Below are 6,969 nucleotides of genomic sequence, written 5' to 3'. Positions count from 1 at the left end.
CAGTACTCAAATGCGCAAGGAAAGAAAAGGGGTTAAGCAAAAGAGGGGGGTTAAGTCGGCCACAGGGGGGGGGGGGGGGGTTACAACCCCCGACCCCCCCCCGTCGGTGCGCCACTGGCTCACAGCAAAGGTAGGTACTTCATGCGTTGGAAAAACGATGTGACAAAATAAGAAACGCAAGCATAAGACCAGAAACGGGGAGAAATAACGATTAATTCGTAAGCAACGCTTTAACTACTGCTAACGAAAAAGAGTTCAAGGAATCGGTAGGGAGCGCTTTTTGTTGCTCATTATTAAATTTTGCAATGAGCCCGCGAACAAGGGAAAGGGAGGAGGGAAAAAAAGGAAGATTAAACATTGTGCTGGTCTACGTTAAAGCAAGTTCGCTCTGCACGTGCCCTCGTGAGAGGTATTTATTTATTTACACTCGGGGGTTTGCACATTACATAGGGAACGACATATAATAAGAACTAGAAACAAACAGTTGATAAAAAAATAAACACGAGACAGTCGACACATTTGTACAAAAATAAGTATATAGAGCTGGAAGAAAGCCAAGCTAAAAGACGGCACCCGCTAAGGGTCGCAGCTTTTTAACCAAGTCTAAAACCATATGAAAGCACTGCTGATGGAATATCAATTCACTCACCAGGAAGTCATAGAACACTGCGCACAATAGGTACACAGTCGTGATCAATATGAAGGGAAACATGTATTTTTTTTTTCAACCGCCCGTAGGGGCTACACACACATCCGTCCCTAAAAGTTTAATAGGGAAACTTATTGTTATGTAACAAGTTCCTAGATTTGAGCCCATTTTCGCGAGTGAACGTGGCATAAAAAAAAGAAAAAGAGAGAGAGAGAGAGAGAGAAAATTGGCTCTTCCCTTTTATTTTAATGACTGTACACACTTACATTTTTTTTTCTGTTTCTTGCTGTATTCTCAGACTACAGTTCCAAATATATCACAAAGAAAAGCTGCGAAATAAGTAGTAGCCGCCTAATATGAAATGTCATGTGATATCGACATGACTGTTATGTGTCTATGGCCTGATAAAATTAATTAAAAACATTGTGCTGAACCTGCCTAAAGCTCACGTAGCTATCGTAATAATATTGTCTGCTTCACTACTCCGCGTAAATGCTGCTGATTAGCTGTTCAATTGTAATCGCAACCATGTCGGGGCTCTGGAATGAAATGCTCGCTTAATACTGGTCATTTTAATCTATGTTGTATCATCATTAAGGCGACATACTTCTCCAGCTGACGCGCATTTAAGCATCACAAATGATTACACGGACAATAAGTGGTGTGGAAATCTACGCCCCGGCGACGGGTCTCTCTCTGGGTAAAAGAGACCGATCTCGAGGCTATACGTTTGCTAACTGCATGCGCCGGAAGCGATTGGGGAGCCGGAAACACGTCATACACGCTATAATCAGTGCTCAATTCTTTATTTTCAGTGTTTGCTGTTTCTAACACGCGCTTTTCTTTTTCTTTCTTTCTCTCTCTCTTTCGTTTTCTTTCTCGAAGACTCATGAAAATGCGACATCCGCGTTTCATTCTATAAGTCCGGAGCAATGAGCGGTGTTCAAATCTCACCCCATCGTCTGGAAGGCCGTGCATTGCCGTACTGAGGGTACACGTATAGCTGCGGTGTATAAATCGCACCTCCAGCTACTTTCAATCGCTGGACATCTTCAATGAAGTTCTCACTAACTCACTCAAGTGACAACAAACCGTAATTCCTAACATTATACCGTTAAAATCGCGACGCACGTTTCAATCGAAGACAACATTTTCCATTTCTGGCCATGAAAAATTGTGCGCACGTTAAAATTGTATTATTTCGTCAACGCGAATCTTTTGTAGAACCGGTCCAAACTATTCCTCCAAAAGGTGCCGGATCAGGTGTAACGGGCCATTGTAACGGTGTAACGTATGAATGCAGCCGAAATTATTTTTCTCTTTAGGGCCTCTTTAATCTCCTCAGCCATCTAGAAAGGCGTTCCTCGTATTCACTGTGCGATATCCGCGGACTTTGTTGCCGCGCGCTTCGTCAAACGACTTCTCGCCCTCCTCATGCGCCGCCGTGGTGAGGTGTCAGAGCGAGCACCTGGCTTACACCCTCCAGGTTACTACTGCATCTAGTCAGCGCCCCCCTCCATCACTGCGTTCTTGTGCTGTTTACGTGGCGCGTTCTACAATGGTATGAATAATCACGCTGGCACGCCCCGGAACTTCACCTCGTCGCCGCGTGTATACATAGGAAACCTTTCTGATTGTTACGGCCGTTTTTGAACCTGTAATGTACTTACATAGTCCCACTGCAATCTGCAGTTCGCATTTTTGAAAACTTCTTTCTCCTGCTCTGAAGGTGCTGTTGAAATGGCAAAAGGAAAAAGGGAAAATTTCTGCATGGTTGCTTGTTGAGCAACTTATCGCCGGCACGAGCGATGTCAACAGTGCGATGTCGACAGGGCGGGCTCCTCTCTCTCTCTGGCCAATCGCTTTTTTTTTTTTTTTTTATCTCGGTAAATCTATCACTGGATCGGCACGCGGCTCCGACGTTTCCGCGTTCTGCAGCTCCCGGACGTCGCGACGTTTTGCACCTCGTCGGTCCGGTTCGTAGGAGCGGCTCCTGAAAACCGGGGCTTGTCCGAAACGCTGCCGTCGTCGCTGGTCGGCTTACGGCGCACACGTGGATACTGCATGCGCGCGCCGCATACTTGCATGCCATGCCTGCAATCAGAAGACGGGATGTGGTCAGATCAGCTTACACAGCCATGTGTACTATATGCCCCTACACATGTGCCGATGACCGCGGCTATGTCCCCTGCGGGATTTCGCAAACATGCAGCAGGCTGTACCTGAATATCCTCATCACGACAAATATCTGTTTTGGAGCGCGCATTTCGTCTAATAAAACGAGGCTCTTTCTCGCCTTCTCAGACGCTTGGCGTGTCTGCTCCCTCGGGTTTTTCGCCGAGTAAGTTTTGCCGATCCCGGAGAGAGAGGAATAGTAAATTGCGCCGGGGTTCCAGAGATGGTGTAATCGAAACGGGGCTCATCCTGGACGTCTGTGTAACGCGAGTCTGCGTTCATGTAAACTCGGTTGGTTTTCCGCGTTGGCGAAACGTACCTGGCGCGGACAGCGTCTATACCTTCTTTCGCAGACACAGGGGTCGCTATCGCAGCATTCGAAGCGCGGGAAAGCTCATCTACTCAGAAGTATAGTACGAAGCCAAGCTACAAAGGAAACCCGTACTGGTTTCGGAAACCACGTTTGGGTTTCTTTTTATCTTCGTGCTAAAGCCGTGTGTGTTTGCTCTGTGCCATCGTGCTACTTTCTGGTGTGGGACAGTTTTGCCTTTCGAGAAGATATACAATGCCGCGCCCTACTGTTGTGCCTTTCCAACGCCGCGGTGAAGGTGCGCGTGCCCTTCTGCCTATATACAGTAGCTCTCACTGGGGGTCTACGTAGAAACGTTGCTACGTAGCCGCGTCGTCGGTCTGACGCCATTTAGCGGTGACGAACTCTCGTCGCGGCGGTTCTGCGATAACGAGAGCGCCTCCGCGTGCCAGCGGCCGGTCAGCTGATAGCTCGAGTCGCCGTGTGGGTGCCTAGGGGGAGGGGAAGGGAGCGCGGGCGGCACCGGTGGTGGGTGGGAGAGGCGAGGAGGGGTGTCGGAGCGCGGACCCGGGGGCGCTATCAGCTTGCCCCCCCCCCCCCCTAAAGCCCCCCCCCCCCCCTCCACTCCCTTAGTGTCGTGCGTGCCTGCCACCCAGAGGCGTGGGATGCCCCCGCGTATCTGGGATTTCGTTCGTTCGGCGCCGCGGCGGTGCTTCTCTTCCATTGAAGAGCCGCGCGCCTTTCTCCTCCTCCTCGGCTTGCTTTCACCAGCGTTGCGGAGAGCAGCGGCGGCACGCGGAGTTGAAAAGGGCCGCCGATGCGGCGACGCGTTGTTGCCATGCGTCGGCCCAAGTCCTCTCCCTGTTGCCTGGCGTCGTAGCAGCAGCAGCAGCCTGCTGCGTAGCTCTCCCCCCCCCCCCCCCCCCCCCCCCCCCCACCCGGCCTTTCGCGGTGCTCCATTTTACGCGCGTCGTCGCTACTACGTCGGCACGAGCGCGTGGAGCGGTGCGGAGGCGGAGGAAGAGAAAGCCGGCCGAGAGGCAGCCTCGTGCTTTGACGTCATTGCTATATAGGAGTGGATCGAGCGTAGGTGGAGCCCCCGTTTGGTTCAGTCGGTAGACGTTGTTTATGCGGGTTTTCCGAAAGTTCTGGCGCGCGAGTTTCATCTATAGCTGATAGCCGCAGTGAAAATCTCCATCTCGGAGAACCCTCCCGTTCCCGCTTCGTAGACTTTTGATTGTTCCTAGAACTGCTTTAAAAAGGAACCTCGTCCTCTTGAACGGAAAGCGACGCAGAATCGCGTTATTTGTACGGCTCATCCTAATACATGAATGACATGACCTAGCTTATAAGCGGCGACTCCGTCACCAGCTCGTATAACCCTACTTGGCGACAGTGGGACTATAAAAAGAAATTCTGGAGTGAATACGTCCCCAAAGTAAAAGCGGGAGCGACGCCATCTTATTCGTGACACCGTATAGCTTGTAGTTAGAAACGGAAAGCCTTCTCTTTCCGCTTCCTGCGGGTTTCTATTCACCACTCGGCCTGTATGAATCTTCCGAGCCACGCTTCCCAGTGAACCACAAATATCCATTGGATGTACCACAAAAGACCAAATATCCAAGACATTTAACGACGTCCAGTTTACATCTATCGTACGTTCGAGTGGTACGTGGCAGTCAAAGGTCATCCAGAGGACGTCGAATGTCCTTATGATTTGGACATCTCTTGCACATTCAAAGCTCTCGTGCATTGATCGTACATAGTGCGTTATGAGTAGATGCACGCACTATGCCGCAGAAATACAAGCAAATTGTCTCTAATGCCTAACAATGGGAAGCTAGGAGAGCAAAAGCATTTAATTAATTATTTTGCAATTTAGCACGACCTTTGCTCGCACTGTTGGAGGTCTAGTAACGTTGCTGCCGGACACCGCGCGCAAAAGCCAATACTTTCGCCATTTTTTCGCTATGCTTTCGGTCTCGGTTACGTCATTTTCTTTCTCATACAAAGATGCTTTATTTTTCAGTTATATCTATTAGTACACTGTTGAAAATACGTAACCTTTAACTTGCTGATGTATTACGACAATTTATAAAGAAAAAAAGAAGCTTGAACCAGCTTGAACTCGCAATAGCTCTGACTTCGCATCGCCACTGATATCAATTAGCAACACGCGCCTCGATGCAAGTGCGCAGCAATATTCCGGGCGTGAGCAGCGTGTGCTTTATTTGTGTCTTTTCGACTTTTGTGCGGTTGACCATGGCCCAAGTACGTGTATACTAGGCAGAACTGTACAGTTGCGTGCTGAAATTTCGAGCTGTGCTTCTGACTACTATTTGTGGTACGTTTGTTCGCCTTGCGGAGCACTTACGGGAATACTCGGGAGGCAATGTTTTGATGGTTAATTTTCGCACATGTTTGTATCGCTTGGTTTCCTGCGTTCCTCTTCAAGTGTCAGGGATGTTTCTCATTTGCAATGCCTATCTCTAAGTCTCTGGCAGCATTATGTTATTGGCACTTTTGTGATCTGAGAAGCTGCCTGACCAAGTTGCCTATCAAGATGAACATTCCATCTCTGGATTCTGCTTGCGTGGAATTTATTTTACCATATATTTTTCAATGCAGCTAGAAAGTACTGGCTTTCTAATCTTGAATCCGGTGGCCCCAGAAGCAAGTGCTGGCAAGCAGGCCATGCGCTTTTGGTCATTAATTAGTATGTTATACTACCTCTTACTAATCAGTTTTATTCTTTTTAACTATAATTGCGGCACTGTGCCTACTAGTCATTCTGTGCCTATTCGTTACTTGTGTTTTAATGAAGTTTAATTTTCAAGAATCTGTTCTTGATTACGTTTTTTTTAAGATCCGCGTTTAACCTGTTTGTATACAGCGAGCACATGTAATGAATAATTTCATACATGTGCGTGGCTGGGGGCCGATCATTTTTGTAATAAAGCTTTATCAGTTGTATAAATAAAAAAGTAACATTGGTATGACATTGTGAGTTTCACTGGTGTGCTTTACCTAGTGCTTACTGAACTCACTATTTTTCATTTATCCATTGCAGGATTTGTAATGATGCATAATGATCAAAATGCGGATTTACGGTTTTGTTAGCACAGTTTTCGCATTTTGATGAGCGCTAGAACTATATATAAAAGTTGACAGTCACTTTAGCGAACACTGAAGAGGATAAAGGCAGAAGCCTGCGCACTCACGAAGCATTAATTAAATTATTTGTCATTCTCATTCGCATGCGTTGTTACTTCTATTGTTTTCTCCTACCAAAGTTGTGGGCTCGAGTGCCTTAATTACCTGTGCCTTAATTAACTTCGTCATAATTAACACCAATGGTTGCGGGCTCTGCTCCCACCAAAGGTCGAGGGTTTGAGTGCCTTAATTGTATCTTAATTAACTTTGCTTTAATTAACACCAAAAGTCGTGGGTTTGACTTCCACCAAAGGTCGCGTGTTCGAGTGCCTTAATTAACTCTGCCCTAATTAACTTGCCTTAAGTAATTTCGCTCTAATGAACACCCAAGGTAGTGGGTTCGACTCTACCTTCACCATGTCAATTGGAATCCAACTTGGCGATAATTTGGAGATGTGGCCGATTCGCCCATCTCTCCAAGTGGTTTTGACTCCCAACAAAGGCCGTGGGTTAGAGTGCCTCAATTAACTCTATGTTATGAACTATGCCTTAATTCGCTTCGACCTAATTAACACCAAAGGTCGAAGGTTCAATCCCCAATTTTGGTGCCATTAAATTTTGGTGCTGCAACGTTGGACATCGGATTTTTCGACCATTGAGCCATCTAAGGATTTCATCTTAA

The sequence above is a fragment of the Dermacentor silvarum genome, chromosome 9, assembly GCF_013339745.2.
Source record: "Dermacentor silvarum isolate Dsil-2018 chromosome 9, BIME_Dsil_1.4, whole genome shotgun sequence".
Lineage (NCBI taxonomy): Eukaryota > Metazoa > Arthropoda > Arachnida > Ixodida > Ixodidae > Dermacentor > Dermacentor silvarum.
This window is presented reverse-complemented; position numbering follows the sequence as displayed.